The sequence below is a fragment of the Camelus bactrianus genome, chromosome 22 (genome assembly GCF_048773025.1).
Source record: "Camelus bactrianus isolate YW-2024 breed Bactrian camel chromosome 22, ASM4877302v1, whole genome shotgun sequence".
Taxonomy (NCBI): Eukaryota; Metazoa; Chordata; class Mammalia; order Artiodactyla; family Camelidae; genus Camelus; species Camelus bactrianus.
In genome coordinates this window covers 15,157,478-15,180,097 of record NC_133560.1, presented here as the reverse complement: position 1 = coordinate 15,180,097, position 22,620 = coordinate 15,157,478, and the positions used below count along the sequence as shown (strand labels likewise).

The following is a 22,620-nucleotide window of genomic DNA, read 5'->3' as shown; positions in this document are numbered from 1 at the left end:
TTAATACTTAATCTCACCTGTGGTAGTCTTCTAATGTAATTTCCTTGATATAATTCTGAATTTAAAATTTTTAGATGTTAAACTAACATTTTTGGCAAGTCAGAGTAAGCAAAGAGAGATAAAAAGGGAGGCTGGACGATAACAAGGAAACAGCAAGAAAAATATAAAATTCTATTTGGAGAGGGGAGATCTAAGTATATTTGTAAGCAGGAGAGAAGGGGCTTTGAAGAAAGGGGAATAGGCAATATAAAAGGTAAAAGAGTAAAATCACGGTGACACGTGTGGAATGTCAAAACAGGCATACAGGTAGCTGTTAGTTATGACAGGAGGAAGTCATATTTCTTCTACAAGAAGGAGGAAGGAAATACTGGTTGAAGGTATAGAGTAATACTGAGATATATAGAGAAAGATAAAGAGAAATTAAACAGACTTAACATTCCCAGTGAAGTTGTAGACAATGAGATATCAAGGCTAATTCCAGTGGGGAAGATAGTCAAGGGCTTTGGTATTGTGAGAAGACCAGGGAAGACTTGCAAACCCCTGCAGGTGTGTAATAAGAAACTGACACAGAAATAATGGTTACCAAGCAGCCTTATAAGCCCAGTTGTGTTAGGAATTGGTGTGTTTCATGCTGTGCCTGATCCCGTAACCTCCTCCAGCAGTGTTCAGTCGTCAAAGGAGAAAGAAAATGGGTTGGAGGAGGGAGGAATGACTCAGGGTTGAAAATCAACAGAATTGTAAAGTCAGGGGGGAAAAAAATGAGGGCATGAATCTAGGGTATGAATGAGAACAACAGTGAAATAGCTAAATATGCTATGAGGAAGGAGGCACGTGAGATCCTCCAGAATCTCACAATAAATGGGAAGCAGTGAGAAGCTGAAGGGGTGAAGATTATTATGAAGGCAAAGGAACATCTTCAGCAAGACTGCAATGACAGGAGGAATGAAGGGAGGAAGATATGGTGTGCTAGATAGAGTTTAGGAGATTGTCACCTTGGATGTTACTTAGTTCAGGATAAAATCAAGAAGTGTCTAAAGATGGGCAAAATGAGTGAAAATGATCATTAAACTGTGGGAGAGTAATTTGAAATCCAAGTATTGGTGATATCACAAGTGTAATTTTTGAAATAGCTGACGGTGATGGTTGTGATGAAGTGAAAAGAACTCCTGGATAGCTGTTGAATTATTAAAAAGAGAATGTTACCGTTATTAATTTGAGAACAAGAGTAAAGAGTGGATGCTATTTTCATTTAAATATTTACAAATGTTTAAGCCAGTGTAATGTTACTTGAGATTTACCTGTGTTCATAGCCTGTTGACCTAATCCACGTATTTTAATTTTTTTACACTATTCATTTGTACAAATATGCTAATTTATTATCTACCCTCTAACTGATGGAAATTTAGGTTGTTTTCAGTTTTTTTTTCCCAAAGGTAATAATGCAAAATTAAACATTATTATAAACTTTCATTATGGACTCATGAGGGAATATCTTTAGGGCATTTATGTTGAAATTCCTGGGTTGTAGGCATACACATCTTCCACTAGAATATGCAAGTCTCGGGAAGATATGTGCAGAATACACCATTTTTACAAATTTTTAAAACGCAAACACTTTATGTACATGCGTATCAACTAAAAGTTTAAAACTTGGTTAGGAAGTATCAGGACTAATAGTTACTCTAAGAAGGGGGGCTAGTTGTTTATTACTTTTTAATGTATGTTTAACATATTTCATAATAAAAAGATTAAAATAATATGTTTTCAAAATGATAACAGTTCATTGTAGAAACTTTAGAAAGCAAAATGAAAGAAGTAGCTGAAAATAAAATGACCTTTTATCCCAGTACTCTGGGATTAAGAACTATTAATAATTTGGTGTATGTTTTTCATTACATATACACATTTGTAGGTATAAAAACCTTGTACTTTATGTCGTGTTTTAAAACATGCTTCTATTTTACCCAACAGGACATTGTAAATATATTACTAAACTTCATGTTTTAGCTCCGACATGTTAAGACATTGGAAGTTATCACTCCCATCCTTAAAAAAATAATAATAAAGCTGAATGAACTCAAAACTGTTATCTTCTTTTGTACCCATCAGTGAACTGAGGTTGCAAGGCAAAGTGCTACTGCAGAATCTAGAGAGAAAGGAGAGTCCAGAGAGGCATCGCCAAGGTCTCCATGATGGAGCAGAAGCTGCTGGAGCCATAAGCCGGCAGGAGCCCTTAAATGGTAACTGTAACAAAGTGTTGGAGGCTGTGTGTGGATTTCTTGGGAGTGAGAGACTCTTGGAAGGTCGTGGTCTCAGGGGCTTCTCATACATTAGTGGGCTTTATCTCTGGGAACCCCACGAGGTTCTTACGACAAAAAGTCAGAAAAGATCTCCTCGTGGCTCTGGCAGGGGAGGGGAGGAGGGAGCATTGTGAAATATGCCAGTACATTCTCCATAACTAAGGTCCACTCTCCAGAAGATACTTTACCAGAACCGTATCTATCCAAAGTGGGCAAATAGCCTCTGGGAGGGTGAGAATAGGGATCTAAGAAACACTCCGTGCAGCTCACAGTCCAGGTCACTAAATGACTGAGCTGTAATTGTGTGATTATAAAATGCCTCCCCTGTCCTGTATTTTTTCACCACATGAACGTGTTTTCAGTGTAGCAATGGTGCGTTAAAGCTAAAATCGCTGCAAGACACAGTCCTGATCTGAGGAGTAGTTCTTAGGGAAGACCGGAGACAACATGAGAGTCAAACATCAAGGCTTCTAGAGAACTTTGAAGCCTCTGGCACCAAGAGCTATAACAAAGGTAAAGCACAGACCAACTCCAAGTCAGATGAATGTAAAACCTTAAACTAAAGGCCTGTTTATCTCGGTGCTTGTTACTTACAAGGTATGCTTAAAAAGCAAGGAAAACCATAGTCTTAAGAGACAAAGAAAACATGAGAACCAGACCCAGCTATGACAGAGATTTTGGCATTATGTGTCAGAGACTTTTAAAATAACTGTGATCAATATGTTAAGAGCGCTAGTGGAAAAAGTAAGACAACATGCAAGAACAGATGGCCAAGGTAATAAGAGTTGGATACTCTGAGAAAGAATCAAAGGGAGATTCTGGAAATAAAAAACACCGTAACAGAAATGAAGGACACCTTTGATGGTCTCATCTGTAGACTGGACGCGGCTGAGGAAAGAATCAGTTAGTTTGAAGATAAGTTAGTAGAAGGTTTCCAAATTGAAGTGGAAAGTGGAAAAAAAAATGAAAAAAATAGAATCGAAACCCAAGACCTGCTGGAAAACTTCAAAACCTAGACATACACATAATTGGAATACCAAGAAGAGGAGAGGGAGAATGGAGTAGAAGAAATATTTGAAGGAATAATGGTCAAGAATTTTCAAAGATCAATGAAAGACACCAAACCAAGGATAAAGGAAGCTCAGAGAACATCAAGCAGAATAAATACCAAAACATCTGCTCTCAGGCATACTGTATTCAAAGTGCAGAAAACCCAAACCAGAGAAAATTTTGAAGGATGTCTGGGATGGGAGAACACCTTCTCTATAGAGGATAAGAATTCAGTGGACTTTTTCTGTCAGAACCATGCAAGGAAGAAGACAGTAGAGTGCAATGTTTAAAGTATTGAAAAGGAATAAACTGCTAGTCTGAAGTTCTATATCTAGCTAAATTATCCTTCAAAATTGAAGGATAAATATTTTCTCAGTCAAAAAAAATAAAAAAGAAGAAGTAGGAACTCATCCCCATCACACCTGCTCTGTCAGAAATGTTTTAAAAAGTTTTTCAGGTAGAAGGAAAACGTTATATGTGAGAAACTCAGATCTATATAAAGGAAACAAGAGTGTTGAAAAAGGAATAAATTTTGGTAAAATGAAATTGTTTTAAATTTTTAATTTATTTTAAGAGAGAGAAGCCAGCCTGAAAAGTTTGCAAATTGTATGATTCCAATTATATGACATTTTGAAAAAGGTAAAACTGCAACAACAATTCAAAGGTCGGTGGTTGCAGAGATTCAAGGAGTTGGGAGGTACTGAGTAGACAAAGCACAGGGGAACTTTTAGGACAGGAAACTATTCTGTACGATACATGGCACTATGCATCAGTCAAAACCCTTAGAACTTGATGGCACAGAGTGACATGTACACAAGTTTTTGTTTTTTTTTTTCCAAAGTTCATTTAGTTCTTCAGGGGATTCCAAGATGGAAATTAGAATGTGGTTTTGTTTTTTTTTTTTTTTTACATCTAAGTGTATTACACATATGCAAAACTATCTTCCTGAAGCCTATAGGAGAAAGGATGCTGACCTAAGTTAACACTGGACATGCGTAGAGTCTATATGATGAAAGTCCAGACAAACAACTCTGCTGAAACTCGTATCTGTGAATCCTGGAATGGAACCATTAAGTAAACGAATGGCAAGTGGTTGGAGCCAGATTTCTCCCTGTTGAAGTGGGAATTTACAGATAAGCAAAGGGAAACGTCTTGAATGATCCAGGTAGTAATGGATTAGATTTGGAGACATCAATATGAACTCTTGTGTTTAGCTTAATATAGTTACAGAGGGTTAAATATGGAAAAAAATTGTAAGTATGTATATATACTTTAGTATATTCACATATATTTCAGTGTTCTGTCAAGCTTAGAAATAATGACACCTCAGTAGTAATGAGCACCCCTAGTAACCAGATTTTTGTTTCTAATACCATTCTTAAAGGAACTAAGGCTCCTTGGAGAAAGGACTGATTTGAGGATTGGGGCAGAAAATGTACAAGTGAGCTTGGAGCATTTTCTCGTGCAAGACAGTAAGATAGTGCTACAAACAAAACAAAACAAAGCACAAGAATGGGGGTATATTAAAGGGACATAGGAATCAACTGAAAGAACATTCAGTGGCCAAGGCTGAAACTATTTAAGCAATAAAATAAAGCATAAATTCAAGGTATAAAATAAATATCCGTAAGTTTATGGTGATATAATTAAATTATTGAATAAGTTAATGGGAGAGAAGAGACAAATCTCCTATGAAGAAGAATTCTAAACAATTGATGTAGATACTCCATTCTCATAACTCCCCCCTCCTCAAGTGTGGGCTGTGTGTAGTGACTTCCTTCCGAAGAATACAGTCTGGAAAGGGGGAGAAAAGAGTAGTTACATAGTATAGAAATCCAGCAAACCCTACTTCAGCCAAGTGATCAAATTCCATGTCAAACATGCTAAACTATCCTTGATATGACCTGGTAACAATAGCTCGTTACTCTGTGTCTCCTCCCCTAAATTCCTAACCGCTGTCTTATTCGTTTGAGACGCTGGGGAAAGTTTTCCTGAGGAAGTAACATTTGAGCTAAGCACTGAATGTTGAGCGCTGTCTTCACAGGTTAAATCCCTTTTACAATGGTGACATCTGATCTTTTCCCCCATTTTGCATGGATGAGACCTGCTTATCACAGTGACACAACTACAGTTCCTTTGTGTGCTTCATGACAGGAGTTACTGGAAGTCAGGGGCATGGGGGCATGTGGTGGTGGGGGCATCAGAAAACACCTATGAAATACAAGGCAGGTCATCAACAGCATTCATGAATCCACTTGAGGCGGCTTCAGTGAGCCGATCCACTTTTTAGTGCTCGGCCTCATAAAGTGTCCCTTTCACATGATGACCCCATTCTTGGCACCCCAGCAGTGTCCGGTGAGTCCTCAGTGGGGCAGACTGTTTGATATTCCTCTCATCACTCTGTTTTTAGTTTTGAAATGTGTCATAAAGCACAGAATATAAGGAAGCATCTTCAAGTCAGAGAGCAGAGATGGCTGCTTGTGCTTGGTGGAAGGAAGGGATGGAGAGAGGGACAGAGGAAGGGGGTTCGGGAGGGAGAGAGGGAAAAATAAAAAATCAAAACAAAGTAAGTCCAGCTTGCTTTAATTAATAGGTTTTATTATCTAGGTATGGTAAGGAGAATAGATAGGAGATGACTGCCATTGAAAAGACAGTTCATTGTGCTCATCGTTCCCGGGGTTGCAGGTGGCGCATGGCACACAGCATCCATCACAAGGCAGAGGAAGCTGGGAGCTGCGAGCAGAGCACCTTTACTGTGGTTTCCAAGGGAAGAGATGTCAAATCAGGAAACAGGCCTAGGACTGGCCAGTTGGAATGATTTCAGTGGGCTCTGGGGCACAGGGCTTGTATCTGGTTGTCTGGTACCTGGCTCTGGGGTGATTAAGGTGGGGGTATAGTGGCCAGGAATGTGAGAGCCTGACGAGGGAGGTGGTTAGGGTGTGGAATTAGTTCAGGAAGAGGAATGAACTGGCCTCTAGCCCGGGCCCCAAAACTAGAACAAAACAGCGTTTGAAACACAGTGTTACGCATCAGAATGCTACCAGATCCAAATAAGCAATTTGTATGCTATATACTTTATTAGGGGGTGAAGGGGTGTATTCTCAATTTTAGCCACTGATTTTCAGATGATTGAACAAACACAAAACCCAAACTAAAAATAGTTAAGTTCATAGAGAATTTGTTTTACCCCTTTGCATATTAAAAGAAGTGAAAGTCAGTTACAACATACCAATTAAAACATCTTTATTTTAAACAGGTCTGAGGCAGGATTTATCTGAAGGAAAGCCAGTAAAACTACACTCCATTAATTATATTAATGTTTATTTTAGCACTGTTCACAAATTTGAGGCAATCTAGGCAGTTATATTCACCAGTGGCATTTTGCTTGAAAATCATTAAATTCTGGTCTGCTATTAGTAACGTCAAAGCAGGTTTCATGTAAAAATTCAAGGAAGAGAAAAAGAATGAAATTTGTATGCCCAGAAGGCTAGTCTGCAGGTGATAATAGAAAATCTTGCTCGAAAGCCCAGGGATAGAAGCTGCTATCAAGCTCATTAATTCTTGGATTTACTAATAAAAATGATGCTTTAATGAACTGGAAAATTTAAGAAAACAAGGACAGGTAGTTAAATTCTGTAGTTAAGTATATGACTCTCCATCTGTCCAAATGGCTTGTATTGACATGATTTCTAATATGAATAAAACATCACTAAGATCAATATCTCGTGTTTGTTCCAACCACAATGTGACAATAATCCATCCATGGTAGCATTTATTTGATCAAAGACTTTATGGTTATTCAATCTATTTAACAAAAAAAGCAATAACATTTTACTGAAAATTAAATTAGGGTTTTAAATGCAAAGCAATATTCTCTCTCCAAGTATTTTGGCAGGAGTCATTTATTCCAATAGGGACATCTTTTAATGATATCTAGTACTTATAAGGCATTCTCGTCTTCCACGTGTTTCCCTAACACAGATTAATTAATTTTCATTATATTGCAACAAGATAGGTAAATACAAGTTAAGGAGAAAACCAATCTTTTTCTTCCAGTCCAGATGGGAAGTCAGTGTCTAAATTTAAATCATGCTTAGAATTTTGGCTTCAGTCCTCTGTCCCAGTCGTTAAATAAAACGTACCCACCTCAGTATTGTCAAATGCTATGAAAGCATGTCTATCAAGAAAAAGAAAAGAAAAAAAAAAAAAAACTTCACAAACTCAAGAACCAAAGTTAAAAGAATAATTTCAGTTTTTCAAGACTTCTGTGCTTTCCTCTAAAAGGAGGAAAGAAAGAAAGTGAGAAAGAGAGAAAGAGAGAAAGAGTAGAGCTTTCTACTGCTTTCCTACCTCTGTCTTAATAAAATAGCTTTATAGTCCTGAAAGTTCAAACTGTAGTCCCTACAATGTGATGTCTGGTAGTCTTCAAATTATCTTTAAAATAACAGTCTTTTTTCATCAAAGTGTTGGTGAGAAAACACTGAAAAGAATCAGATGTGCAAACTATTTGTTACAGCTCCTGAATGCCTGCATAACAATGTGAGAGAAAGAATTCTTTTCAAATACACTTACACTCAAGGTATCGTTATATACCAGAGACTTAAAAAAAAATTATTGCAAGTTTGAATAATGTATACCTTCTTCTGTCCCAAGATTGCATTCTTTAAATAAATAATAAATATCTCACAGTGCTAGCCGTAAAAGAAAGCTGCGTGAAGATTTCAAACTATAGTTAGCCGGAACAAAGTCATTCCCTTTGTAGGAGTGACTGAGATACAGAAAGTCTTTGACTTTCTGTTACTTTTCAGGGGTAGGCACACCATGGCCCAAGGGTCAAATCCAGCCACCCACTTGTTTTTGTAAGTAAAATTTTATTGTAACTGTAACTCCCATTTGTTTACCACATTGCCTATGGCCACTTTTGTGCTTCTGCACTAGACTTGAGCAGTTGGAATGAAGATCACATGGCCAGAAAAATTAACATAGTTACTCTCTGACCCTTTATGGAAAACATTTGTCAACCGCCTGATCTGTTAAAGGTGACAAGTTGAGTCCCTGAGAGAAGTCAGACTACATTCATGGAAGTAAGAAGAAAACTACTAAATATGAAGAGGAAATCAATTCAAATTTGTATTTATATAGGGAGTATCTAATTTCTGAGAAAGGTATGATTCAAAATTCATTTGTAAGCCATTTGTTCCTCACTCAGTCATATTCATTAACTCATAATATGACTTTCTAAGCTATAATATAATTCAAATTGTGTTTATGGGCCAGACTATGGATATTTAAAGCATTGTTTCCCCTCATCTTCCTAGAACTCCCGGGTTGTGAAGTTACCCAGAGAAGATCAAAACAAATCCTATTAGTATTTTGTCCTTATGAAACCAGCAGATTCCGCTGGGAGTGAACAGTATAACATGTCTAATTTGTTTCATAGGAAGTTTGGAGAGGTCACAAAAATGACTTCTTCACAATGAGTAGGAAAGAGACTTATGGTACCCATTATTTCTGGGGTTGTATATTTTGTATGATATTCATGTAACGTAGATTCGCCTGATGTTTCTGACCTACTCAGATTTCCTGGAGCCATGATAAAATCTTCTCAGTTGTCTAACGTTAGTGATAATGATGACAATGGTACATAATCCTCACTGAGTGTGTCCTGTGTTCTCTTCATTGTTCAAAGCTTTGGTGTGTGTTGATCAGTCTTCATAAGAACCCCAAGAGGTAGATTTATTATTATTCTTACGTTACAGGCCAAGAATTACATAAGTTCTAATAGGTTACACAGTTAATAAGGAAGAGAGGAGAAAATAGGTCCCATCAAAGCCTTAACTATGAACTAATTTCTCCCAGCCCCATGACTCTCTTTGGAGACCTCTCCTTGTACAGGTTTATTTCAACCCAGACAAGCTATTTATGTTTAAATTTAATTTAGCTTTCAGCTAAATTAGCTTTCAGCTAATTGTCTGTTGTTACCACTAGATAGTAAAACTCATGATTTCTGAATTTTACTCTTATCTCATTCCAGTTCTGCCTCAATTTTATTTTCCATTAAGTTTTGTGAGTTTTTGAACCAGAGGCTAGAAAATAGTGCTTATTTTTAGCAGTTATCTGGGAGGATTCGATTGGGTCACTGGAAGGAGGGGAAATTTTTTTTTTTTTTAAGGTCTGTTAAAATTACTTCTTTCAAAGGAGGAATATGTAGGGGTTGTTTTTGCCGTTTACTTCAAAGATACTTACATTTTAATTGTGGGCTGAAGTAGTGAATTGCTTGCTGTTCTAATACAACAAAAGAGCAAAAAAACACCCAAAATGCAATCATTAGTGGTCATGGTGGGTTCATTAGCTTTCAGCACCTGCTTGTAAACTTGGAATCAAATAATAGGAGGAATATATATACATATTCCAAGTTTTATATATATATAAAAACACACACACACATATATACACACATACACACACATACATTTGTAGTCAGTGGACCACAACTGTTAATAAATATTGGTTTTCTATGTTGTTTATTAATATTAGCTATTTGATTAATCAGTGTTAGTAATATTAATATTGTATTAGTTTCCTTTATCCTTTCTTATACTCTGATCATTTAATAATATGCAGCATCACTTGTTAATGAACTGATTTTACTAAAAAAAAAAGGAAATTCCAAATAATTTAGCTTTTGATCTAAAGCACATAAGCTTTTCCATCATTTTGAAAAAATTTGTTATTTTGTATCATCATAAAGATTATTTAGACTTCAGCTTCTAGTAATAAATCACCAGGTAATTTGAACCAAATTTCTTATGAAGACAGCTAGAAAACTTAGACAAAATGTTAAAAATGGCTGTTTGAAACCACTGGGGAACAAAAATGTTACCAGGCCGGGATCAACAAGATGGTGGAGGCCCTGAGGCGGATCCCATTCTTAGAGTTCTTCTGGTTCCCCCCCCCCTCCCCCGGAGAGTTTGCTGATTATGAAGCCAATCACCTGAGAGACTGAAGTTTAAATAGCTCATGGAGCTAAGGTATCAGAAATTTAGAGCCTACCAGGAGAAGGAAGGGAGGCTGTTGTAAAACTCTGATCACTTTGGTTTGTGACTCTGAGGGACCGAGTCTGTAGAGGAGCGGAAACTGGATAAATCCTCTCAGGGACGGCAGCTCTGCTTCCCACCAAGCTAAACTGGAAACTGGACTGAGAAGTCACAGAGTAACTGTGCCCCCACGCATCTTATGGAAACAAACATTATTATTATTTTTTAATCAAGAGAAGAATAACATTATCCAGGTCTTTGAGCTATCGCTACATTTGTTTAATTCAGCGTTTGGTACACATTCTTTAGAAGCAGCACATAGAGTTATGATATAACATAGGTAAAAACCATTACAAATAATTTACAACATGAATAAATACCAACAGCAACAGACAATAAAAACAGATTCATTGGGACTTCAGATATTAAAGATATAGAATATAGATTTTTAAAGTAACCATGCTTGTTATGATCAAAGTAATAAAATATTAAAATTATGGGGGAACATGGAAATAAGAGAAAAAATAGATATTTGATAACTGAAAAAATACAATAACTAAAGTTAGGTACTCAGTGGGTAATTTTATCAGTGGATTAGATAGAGATAAAGAGAGACTAAGTGAATTGGAAGATACATAAGAAAATTTTCAGAATAAATCATAGAGGGACAAAAATATAGAGAATTACAAAAGTGTATAAAAGAGGATGTGATAAAGTCTACCAATGTTAGGAGTGAAAAAGAAGTCAATATTGCATATGTATAGATATTAAAAAGATAACTAAAGATATGACAACTCTATGCCAATAAACATATACATTTAGATTAGATAAATCCACAAAAGAATTACATAAGAATAAATTTTAAATCTAAATTTATCTGTAATTATTAAGGAAATTTAATTTATGAATTAAAACCTTCCAAAAAGTAAATTTCCAGGCCCAGGAAATTCTAGCAGACATTTCTGGAAGAAATGATGCTAATCTAGCACAAATTCTTTCAAAAGCTAGAAAAAGGAGCAAATATTTCCCCTGCTCATTTTATAGAGTTTAGCATAAATAATCTTGATACCAAAAACCTGAAAAGGTGATTATTAGAAAAGGAAATTAATGGCCAGTATTACTCATGAATGTAGATAAGAACATCCTAAACAAATTATTAACAAACCAAATCCAGCAATTTAAAAAAAGAATAATGCATTGTAAATAGACTTATGCCATCAATGCAAGATTTGTTTAGTATTTGAAAATCACTGTAATACATCATACTAACAGAAAAAGGGAAAAAGATACAGAAAATCTTAGTGAAATATAACATTCTTTATTGATAAAAAGCTTAGCAAACTAAAAAAGAGAACTTTCTTAATTTATAAAATTTACTCACAAAAGAAATTTAAAAATTAAAAAATGAATCATGTCAAACATTATATTTAGTGTAAAATACTGCAAGTTTTTTCTCTGAGATTGAGTTCAAGACAGGTATGCCTAATAACAGAACTTTGGTTCAATGCACTAATGGTTGTAGCCAATATCACAAATCAAGGGGAAAAAAAGGAAAAGAATGAAGTCATGATTGGGACCCAGGAAATAAAACCATTTATTTGCAGACAAATCTACATGAAAAGTCAAAAAAAATCTGCATTAAAAATACTGGAATTACTAATGTCAGTAGGTAAAAATCAACTGTATTGATTGCACTAAACAAGCAATTAGAAAATGAATTTTATAAAACAATACCATTTATGAAAATACCAGAAATACAAACCACTGAAGACCAAATCTAATGAAAGCTATGCACACCTCTGCAGATGAAACTCTGATATAGTATTGAGAGAACATAAAGATGATCTAAATAAATTGAATGGAGTTCTAAAAAAATTTTCTTTTGCTTGATATAACTTGACAAGTTGATGATAAATGCATACGGAATTGCCAAGAGCCAAGAATAACCAGTATAATGTGGAAAAGACAAAGTTGGTGACTTATTCTATGTAATATTAAGACTTTATTATAGAGCTGTTATAATTAAGACAGAACAATATTGCTATAAACATAGACAAACTGAGCACTGAAACAAAAATTCCATAAGCAGCTTCTCTCATGTACTGATTCCTGATCTATGACAAACTTGGTACTGCAGTGTGGAAGAAGTACCATTGTTCAATAAATGTTACTGCTTCAGTTGGAAATCCACATAGGAAAAAAACAAAACAAAAAAAACAAAACAAAACCCAACCTCACACACACAAAAACTAATTCCAGGTGAATTGTAGCTTAAATTGTGAAAGACAAAACAGTGATTTTTCTGGAACATTATATTTGGCATAGAGAAAGTTTTAAAGGAATAGAATAGTCATAAACATAAAGAAAATCAGTAATTAAACTGAATTTATATTAGGAATATTGGTATATTAAAGCTCAGGATGAATAGGGTGAAAAATTAAGTTTCAGGGTAAAAGAATATATTTTCAACACATATTACGTAAAGGGGCTTAAATCCAAAATATACAAAGAACTCCTGCAAAACAATTAGGAAAACAGAGATAGTGCAAGAGAGAAAAACAGATAAGTACTTGAACAGTCACTTTGTCAAAGATGCCTGATACGCACATGTAAGGTTTGTCAGCCGCGTAAGTTATCAAGGTTATACAAATCAAAGTCACAATGTGATAAGACTACGTACCCAGCAGTGCCTAAAAATGAACACCCTGATAATATGAGATGCTGGCAAGGATGTGGATAGAGCACCTGGAACTCTCATACACTGTGGACAGTTTGGCACACCTTCTTTGGAAAATTAAAGTCAAAAATTCATACAACTAGAAATTTCACCCTTAGATAGTAGCTTGAACCATATGAAATTGGATGTCTAATATATCCAAACTAATATACCCAGCTGAACTGCACACAGGTGTACATAGAAAACGTGTACAAGAAGGTTCAAAACAGTTTTATTTATAAAATTGTTCCAAACTGGAAGCAACATAAATGTCGATCAGTAGTAAAGTAAATGGTGGTAAATTCACGCAGTGTGTAAAATGTAGTAACAAGAATAAATGCATTATAGCCACACGTAACATTCTTTATTTCAATAGTAAAGAGGATGCATTTTTTATTTCACTAGTAAAAAGAAAAACAGGCAAAATCATGGTATTTGGGGCATGTTATTTATAGCAAAAGCATAAATGAAAGCAAAGAAGTGATAACTAACAAGGACGGAAGAGTAATTGTCTCTGAACAGGGAGGGAAGATGTGCGAGTGAAAAAGCACGAGGGTGTTCTGTTGCTTCACCAGGGGAGTGGTTATATCAGCGTTCACCGTATGAGCTTTGCATTTTTATTTTGATCTCTGTAGGCAAATGTTTAACAATAATGAAAAGTTAAATAAGATGACAGACTTTAACAGATAATATATATGCCAAATTATTAAGGAATATTATTGCTCTGAATTATTCATTATCAATGAACGAGTCAACATACTTGATTTGTTACAAAGCTTCTCACATCATGGGGAGCTCCCTCAGTTACTTTATTTTTGAGCAGTAGGCTAATTTACTCAACAACTAATCTACTCGTTTGGCAAATATTGAGTGCTTATTGAGTGCAAGGCACTGTTCTAGATGCTACATTTCAGCCATGAGCACAGTCTAGAATTCCCTGCTTCTCACAGTTTACAGTCTAGTGGAAGAGATGAATGATGCACCAAACTAAATAAGAAAGCATATCAATGTTAAATGATCACAAATGCTAAGGAGACAAGGCAGGAACAAGATGTTTCATTTAGGAAGTCTCAGGTGGGGTTACCCGTTTACATAGTCTAACCTCTGTGAAATAAAATGACAGTTCAGTGAGTGAGGGATTCAGGCACTGGATATCTGGTGGGGGAAAGCATCCCAACCAGAGGAACAGCAGATGCAAAATCAGTGGGGAAATACACCATCCAGAGATGATCTCAATCAGAGCCCTGTTTGGATTCTCAAAGAAATCAATGGACGAAGCTAGGAAAATAAAATAAAGAAATTTAACACAAACTCAGTAATTATTCTTGTGGTCTGACCTCACACTTCAAAGTGTCCTACACCATGGTAAACAAACATTGAAAAGTTTCTCTCAACAGCAGTCAAGTAAGTGGATTACATCTTACGGATCATATATATGAGATTTCCAGAAAAGTGGGAAAATCAGCAAAGTGTTCAAATGTTAAATGAAAGAGTTCTTGTGGATTGGTCTAAAATTTCCACTGAGATTATTATCCATGGATTTTTAAAGTTCTCTATTTCCAAGAAATTAGAATATAATGAAAATGATGTGATCTGGACAACTGTCAAGTAAGTCAGAAAGTGACTTTATTGTTAATGAAGATTAATGTTGAAGGTGCCTATGAAGAGTTTGAATAAAATCGTTTCAAGAAATGTGAAAGTACGAAAATACTCTTAAATTAATCATTTGAAAATCTCTGATTCTAGGTATATATCCCAACAAAAACTGTGCATATACATTTATAGCAGCATTATACATGATAGCTAAAAGGTAGAAACAATACAGATGTCTATCAGCTGACTAATGGATAATCAGAAGTGATGGATCCACACAATGAAATATTATTCAGCCCTAAAAAAGAATGGAGACCTGATAAATGCTACAACATAGATAAACATTGAAAACATGCTAAGAGAAATAAGCCCGTCACAGAAGACCATACATTATACGATTTCCTTCATATAAAATGGCCAGAACAAGGAAATCTGTAGTGACATTTCCGCCTGTTGGTGGTTGCCTGAGTCTGAGAAAAGGGATGGGCTGATAGGGAGGTGGTAGCCAAAGGGTATATCTTTCTTATGGGAACTCTGAATATACTGAAAAAAAAAACATTGAATTGTACCTTTTAAATAGGTAAATGGTACTATAGGTGAATATGTCTAAATAAAATGTTGAAAAACCTCTACTCTTTCATAGGTATATGTGATTAAATTAATAAATATACATAGGCATTTGATGATTTCAACTGTAGCTCTGAAAGTGTGCATACTCACACGAACCCCAAACATTTCTTTATAGCTCTCCTCTTTGGGAAGACGGGTGCCCTCTCCAACCTCTGTCTTGGTTAGATACAGGAATGAAATAATGGGCCAGTGTGAGTGTTGAAGAATTTCAGTTCATTTTTTTTCCGGTTCTTCCTGCCATGACTGTCCATACTAGTTTTGATCTCCATCCCTAGTCCCTTGTCACTTAGTCCCTTGACACTTGTTTCCCCTGCATGTTGGGAAACCATGTTTGAATGTCAGAAAATGGGGAAGAGGGACAGATTAAGACTTTGTTGGTTCTAATCAGGGAATGACTCCACTGCCAATAGGAATACATAATTCAAAATTAGAGAAAACAAAATCGAACTCAAAACCTACATGAACTATCTTCAACATCTTGTAGTAACCTATAATTTAAAGAATATGAAAAGGAATATAGGTAGGGATGTGTGTGACTGAAGCATTATGCTGTACACCAGAAATGGACACACCATTGTAAACTGACTGCTTCAATAACAAAAAGAAATGAAATAAAAATATAACCTGAAAAAGAAAAAAAAGAAAAACTTAACATGACCAGGGAAATTTAAATAGCTTTCTAACTTTTTTGTTTGCAAAACTCTAGATAAGTTCGTCAGGACTGCCTTCTCCCTCCTCTCCCTTTTTCTTCTTGATCAGATGACTTACTACAATGATGCCAGTGCCTTGAGTGATGTTTCATCCGCCTGTTGGGTGGCCGAACATGGAAAGTGGGAGAAGGCAGATGCTGAGAACCAAGACATATCTGGCTTTGGCTCTGAGTAGAAAAATTAGCATGTATAGAAATGCAAAAATGTAACTATGTTGTGGTTTTAACACTTACACAGATGACATGTTCTTACTTTTCTTTTGGAAATTAATTTGCTTCTGCCATAAATCCTCAGTTTCAATCTCCCTGTCTCCGACAGTGTTAAAAAAAGACCTTAACTAATCAGAAGAAGTGAGTCAAAGAGTTTGGCTTGATTTGGGCAAAAAGTGGCAGGAATGTGTTAAATTGATAAACCTGGTTTCCCTGTATGTTTCTATAAAAATGAAAGAGGCTGAGACATACACAGTGAGCATACACAAGTAAGCAAAAACCATGTCTTCCTCTGCCTGTGTTCTCCTAACGATTGAATCATTAGTGGTACCATGTTGTTTTGGTGTCTTCAACACTGCCCTGGGCATGACAGTCGAAATGTAACTGCTACATCCATTGACAGTTTGACAGTTTCCACCTGAATCAAAATCCTAAGACAGGCTTGCCATTTTAGAAAGTAACTGCCATTGCAAAATTAAATCTAAAATAATTACAAATATATCATACTATATATTTTAAGCAGTCACTCAATTAGCATGCTTTAGGCTTTGTTTAAAGGGTTTTTTCTGGTTATTAAATGTTATTTTTTCACAGTGTGTTTAAGAGACCCTTCTCTGCACAATTAAAGTTAAAAAAAGAAATTTTAGTAACATGAGAGTCCTAGGATGGCAAACATTCACTAAAAATGGGGAAATCTTAAAATTTATTGTTTTAGACGTTAACACTAAAAAAAGTTGAGAAAAAAATCAGAATACATTGAGGGCGTTTATCTGTTTTATCCATGTGTTTAATATCATGGAAATTCAGTCTTGATTTTATGATTCTGGAGCTTTTTCAGTATTATTCCTTCCACAGCTAACCTGTATTTACTCAGAATATCAATCAGTTGCATTTCTGTAGTGCATAAAACACTCTCTAATTAAGCTTTATTTAATTTGTTTTAATTCAGAGTGTAAAGGAGGTGACACAGTGTGAATTACTCATGATAGTCACCTCTCCTTAAAAGTACGAACAGGTACAAAGTGATCTCTGGGTGTGTTTTTATACTGTAACATCACTCACAGAAGGAGTTCGCAGAAAGATGATAACAATAACCATACTTAGCATTTATATAGCATTTTCTCTCTTCACAACACTTTATAAACCTTAACTAAATAATGGTACTTATCGGAATGAGGTTGCAACACCAATGAATTAGCACATCCCTTGCTGTAATGTTAGTCCTTGGAAACGTCACCTCACTGTGTCTGTACCTGTGGGAATGATGGCTTGTCATGATGGATTAAAAGCAGAAGCAATTGATCGGCTGATCTCAGCCTGCACTCTGAAGAAACCTCCATAGCCTTTGAATGTTAATACTGATTAACTCAAACCAAGGCCTGTTATCTGTGGTCTCAGACCAGCCCTCCACGGACAGAGCCAAGTGGAGAGTTTAAAGGAATGATTTGGACGAAATCAGTCCCAAACCTCCGCTCACTCTGAGTCAGTGAGGTAGTTGTCTCATTACTCAATGCCAGGGTTTTTCAAACTCAGCAGTCTTCACATTGGGGGCTGGAAAATTCTTTGTTGCTGGGGTTGTCCTGTGTATGGGTAGGAGGTTTAGCAACAGCCTTGGCCTCTGTCCACCAGACACCAGGAGCACCCCCTCTAGTTGTGAAAACCAGAAATGTCCCCAAACATTGCCAGATGTTCCCTGATGATCAGAATTGCCCCTAGTTCAGAACGATCGGTCTGTTCTTCGCTGGCGGCCAGCCATCCTTATTCTGCATCGCAGCACTGCACGTCTGTCTCCAGCAGCACCTCCTTCGGCGGTCAATTTTGGATAAGTTATTCCAGTTTGATTCTCCCTAACTAGGAAACCCCAGTGTCGTGGTTTAGGAAACCTTCATTTCCAGTCTGTTTATGACATGTTGGCTCGCTACCTATCCCTGTGCCCGGAGTCAGGAATTCTCTCACACTGAGTACAGAACAGCCGTATAAATGCATCCGGAAAATCAGTTTAGCATTACAGGTTATGAAAAACTTACTTCACAGGGTTTTGAGATAAGTTGACAGAGGCTAGTTTGAAAGCTCAGCCTTACCCATTTTGCTTCTCAGCTGGGCTTAGGAAATTGTGGCGACTGTAGTTGTAAGGAAAATGCTACCTCAAGGCCCCATCATGGAAGGTTCCATCAGACAGATGTCTGCAGTTATTTTGGGTTCTGTATTCAGTAAGCTTTATATGGACCTAATTCCCAGAAAAACTCCCCAGTCTGTTTACATGGGCAGGATGAACTGGCTGTGTTTTCTTTGTATTCCTCGTGTGAGCTGGTAATTATCCATCTACTGCTGGGATCGTGCGTGTAACTGGTGGACGTTTTAGACACCCCGTGCATCCTTAATCTCCCTAGGATTCTCTAGGAGCAAAATTATTTGATATGAAAAGCTTTGATATTACAAGTTGTGTTTAACATTTCAAGCCTCATTTACATCAGTTCAGTTCAGCGAGCTGCTAAGCACACAGGACGACGTATCACGTATCACGGAGAGGAGACCTAGAGATGCACTCAGTAGCCTGAAGGTATATTACACAGAATAATAAAAGTGAACCGCTGAAGAGGTATCTGAAGTTTATTATTAGCACAGAAGGCATTAGTGAGGCAGTTGAACATCATCCCAGAATATTTTTCAAAATGGATAAATAAATAAGATGAGTGGACAGTGAAAATGATGACTGTCTTGATGTACAGATTACGTCTGCTATGCGTATGGTCTAATCTGTCGTGAACTAGTTATCCAAGCATGAATGTACCCAATCCCCTATTGATTTAAATCCTACAGTTTAAAACCTCAGTCTTCCCCCCCCCCCCCCGGAAATCATGAAAGGCTTTGACAGTTTCCACGTGGGCTAGAATGAGGCGAGCAGTCGAACAGTTACTGTATGTCAAGGAGGTACTAATGGCTGTAGCTAAAACACCTGCTAACCTGCCATTGTAAGCATTTATCCGGTATTTGCCTGTGGCAGAAATAAATGAATAAATAAACTTTTGCTAGTCATATTACATGAGTTAATGCATTATAGCGTTATGTAAAGCAGCAAAGCGCATTCTTCTGGGGCTTTTTAAAAATCATTATTTGTGGCAGGTTAGAACGTATCTGCTGGCTTCTCTGCTCCGTTCTCATCGCTCAGGTTTCTGTCAGAGCCCTCCCAACTGCAGGGCTAGTTAGCCTTTGCTCTCTGAAGAGTACCTTTGAGACAAACAGCCTTCCTAATCCTCCGAGTTTTTAAATGGCATTACGAACAGGATGAATGTATTAAACACCTCAGCTGTCAATGAACAGAATCAATAGCTGTGGGTACAGAGCTTACGTTATATCTACTTACACAAGGTTTGCACATGTTTGGAAAGGAGACCTTTTCTTTTGACAACTTGGCACCAGCTGCTTCAAGAAATAACACAGCTGTATACCCCCACGACATCTGGCTCTCCTTTTATAATTTAAGGAGAAAAGATGTAAAGCAGTGACCAGAAAGGGCAAACCACTGCTCGAAGCCTTGGCTGGTATCATTTCATTTGAATTTTTAAAAAGTATTAAGGCTGAATTATCAATTAAAAATAAAAATCTGGAGTTGGTTGCTCCAATTTTTTAATGCTATAAGGATATAATACTTTAGTCAGTAAAATATATAAAATACATCTCTGAGAGACGGTATCATTAATCACAATGATATATATATAATGAATAGAATCACTGAACATAGTATGAGCAACAGTGTGTTATGCTTCAAAATACACTGTCCATAGGCATGCCTTGATTTAGACTTCCAAGGTGAAATTTTTGTTTACCTTTTCTGTATGATGTGCTCCAGTTTTTAAAGGTCTCTTTGCTTAGAATTCTAGTTCAGAAATCCTATACTGAAAATTGTGCCTGTTAGGACCTGATATGAGAGTAGGCTTCCAGAGACAGATGCCACCTAAAACAAGAGGAGAAGAGAGTTTAACCCGCATCATTTTTTAGCATACTCTTTAAACATTTGGTATTTTACTGCCTATGGGAGAAATGTCCCTAATTTAACTTCTTCAGTTGTTGTTGCCTAATTTTCTTGATACTGCACCCAGAATACAATGGTAAAAATTAAACATGGAAACCGTCCTTGGCATTGCTCAAACTTTGCATAAAATTAGCGATGTGCCATATTTCCCTGCAAGACAATTGCCTAAGTCATTTATGTTTAATGCATCAAATTTTGGAATGTATCTATGAGAATGAAATTAAGAAAACAATTCCATTTACAGCAGCGTCAAGAAGAATAAAATAATTATGGAGTGTAAGACATGTACAATGAAAACTACAAAACCGCTGGAAGAAATTAAAGATCTAAATAAATGATCATGAATTGGGGGACATAATTGTTAAGATGGCACTATTCCTCAAATTGATCTACAGATTCAAACACAATCCCTATTGAAATCCTAGCTAACTCTTTTGCAGAAATTGACAAGTGAATGCAAAAATTCATGTGGAAATGCAAGGGAGGGACCCAGAATATCCAAAACAATTTTATAAAAGAAGAACTAAGTTGGAGAACTCACATCTCTTGATTTCAAAGCTTACTAAAAAGCTGTAATGCTCAAAACAGTGCCAGCATGAGGATGGACACACAGATCAATCAAAGAGAATTGAGATTCCAGAATTAAACCCTTACATTTATGGCTAATTGACTTTGTACAAAAGTGGCAAGAAAATTTTATGGGGAAAGAATGGTCTTTCTATCTGATGGTGTTGGACAACTGGATATCTACGTACAGAAGAATGAAGTTGGACTCCTACCTCACACCATGCACAAAAAATTAACTCAAAATTAATCTTAGACCTAAATGTAAGAGCTAAAACTTCAGAAATCCCAGAATGCAAAAGAGTAAATCTTTGTGCCCTCGGGGTAGGGAATTTTTCTTTTTTAGATTTGACAAACAACAACAAATAGAGTAGACATCATCAAAATGGAAAAAAAGAAAGTGTATGCTTCTGTGTGCACCATAAAGGAAGCGAAAGAACCCTCAGGATGGGAGAAAAATTTGCAAAACATGTATCTGGGGACTTGTGTCTAGGATATATAAATAATTCTAAAAATTGAATGAAAAATAATCCCATTAAAGAATGAGCAGAGAATCAGAATAGTCATTTCGTCACACAATATGTACAAATGGCAAGATAAGCACATTGAAAGTTACTCAACATCAATCACTAGGAACATGCCCTCAAAGACAGGATGGGGTGCCACTTTCCACCCTCTAGGATTGATACATTTAAAAAGACAGACAATAATAAACGTTGAGGATGTGAAGAAATTGGAACTCTTGTATTGCTGGCAGGAATCTAAACTGGTTCAGTCACTTTAGAAAACAATCTGCTAGTTCCTCAAAAATCTAAATGTAGAGTTATCCTGTGGCCCAAGTTATCCTATACTGACGATAAATGAAAACATACATCTGCACAAAACTTGAACATAAATGTGCAAAACTTGTGCACGCATGTTCAAAGCAGCCCTATTCACAAAGGCCAAAACGTGTAAACCATCCAAATTGTCTGTCCACTGATAGATGGATAAATAAAATGTGGTACCTCCATTTAATGAGATATTGTTCAAAAATAAAAATAAATGAAGTGCTAATACATGCTACAACACAGATGAAGCTTGAAAATATGGTAAATGAAAATAAAATGGGTCACAAAAGACTATGTATAATTCCACATGGATATAATGTGTCATAATGAGGGATAACTGGACATAAAGCCTGTTTTCTTCATCTTTTTTGTCAGTAACAAGTCTCAAGTGTTTTTTTAATACCCAGAAGATAACAGTAACAGTGTTACCAAAAGAAAAATTGTTACCATTTAGGGAATTTTTTTAATTCTTTTTTTTTAATTGAATGAGAGAGGTCTGTGATTTGTGGCAAAATGTGAATAATACTTGATGTTATGTGCAAAAGTAACTTCTATGAGGTAAAACGTTGCTAAATTCATTTACGGATTGAAACACAACTGTGGATTGAACCCTTACAATGTGTCAAGGTCAGCTTGGGGCCAAGGGTCCTAAACGGTGAACAAGCTGCTGTGAAAATAGACGCTAAACAAGTCAGCAAATTAATAAGCTGCTAGCCGATGGTGATAACTGAAATGAAGCGAACAAGAGAGGGTCATGGGAGAGACAGTATCGGGGTAGGATTAAATGAGGGGAAAGATCTGCAAAGTCCAAGGGCAGAGAGCCCCAGGCAAGTGCAGAAGGAGGATGGGCAGGTGAAGAGGCTGATGTCCGGGGAGCAGAAGAGAGCCCTGCCTGTGCCTGGCGGAGATTCCCAGGGAATGAGAGGAGGTCAGAGGAAGAAGCCAGAC

General features: G+C 36.5%; 1 protein-coding gene across 1 annotated transcript in view; it reads left to right on the top strand.

Moving 5' to 3' along the window:
• Nucleotides 1-2,106: 2,106 nt before the first annotated feature.
• LOC123613404 (teneurin-2-like) overlaps nucleotides 2,107-22,620 on the top strand; it is a 394,217-nt gene continuing 373,703 nt past the window's right edge. The window contains exon 1 of the mRNA XM_045508114.2: nucleotides 2,107-2,240. The gene's annotated coding sequence lies outside the window, so the exon portion shown is untranslated. The remainder of the gene's footprint in view (nucleotides 2,241-22,620) is intronic.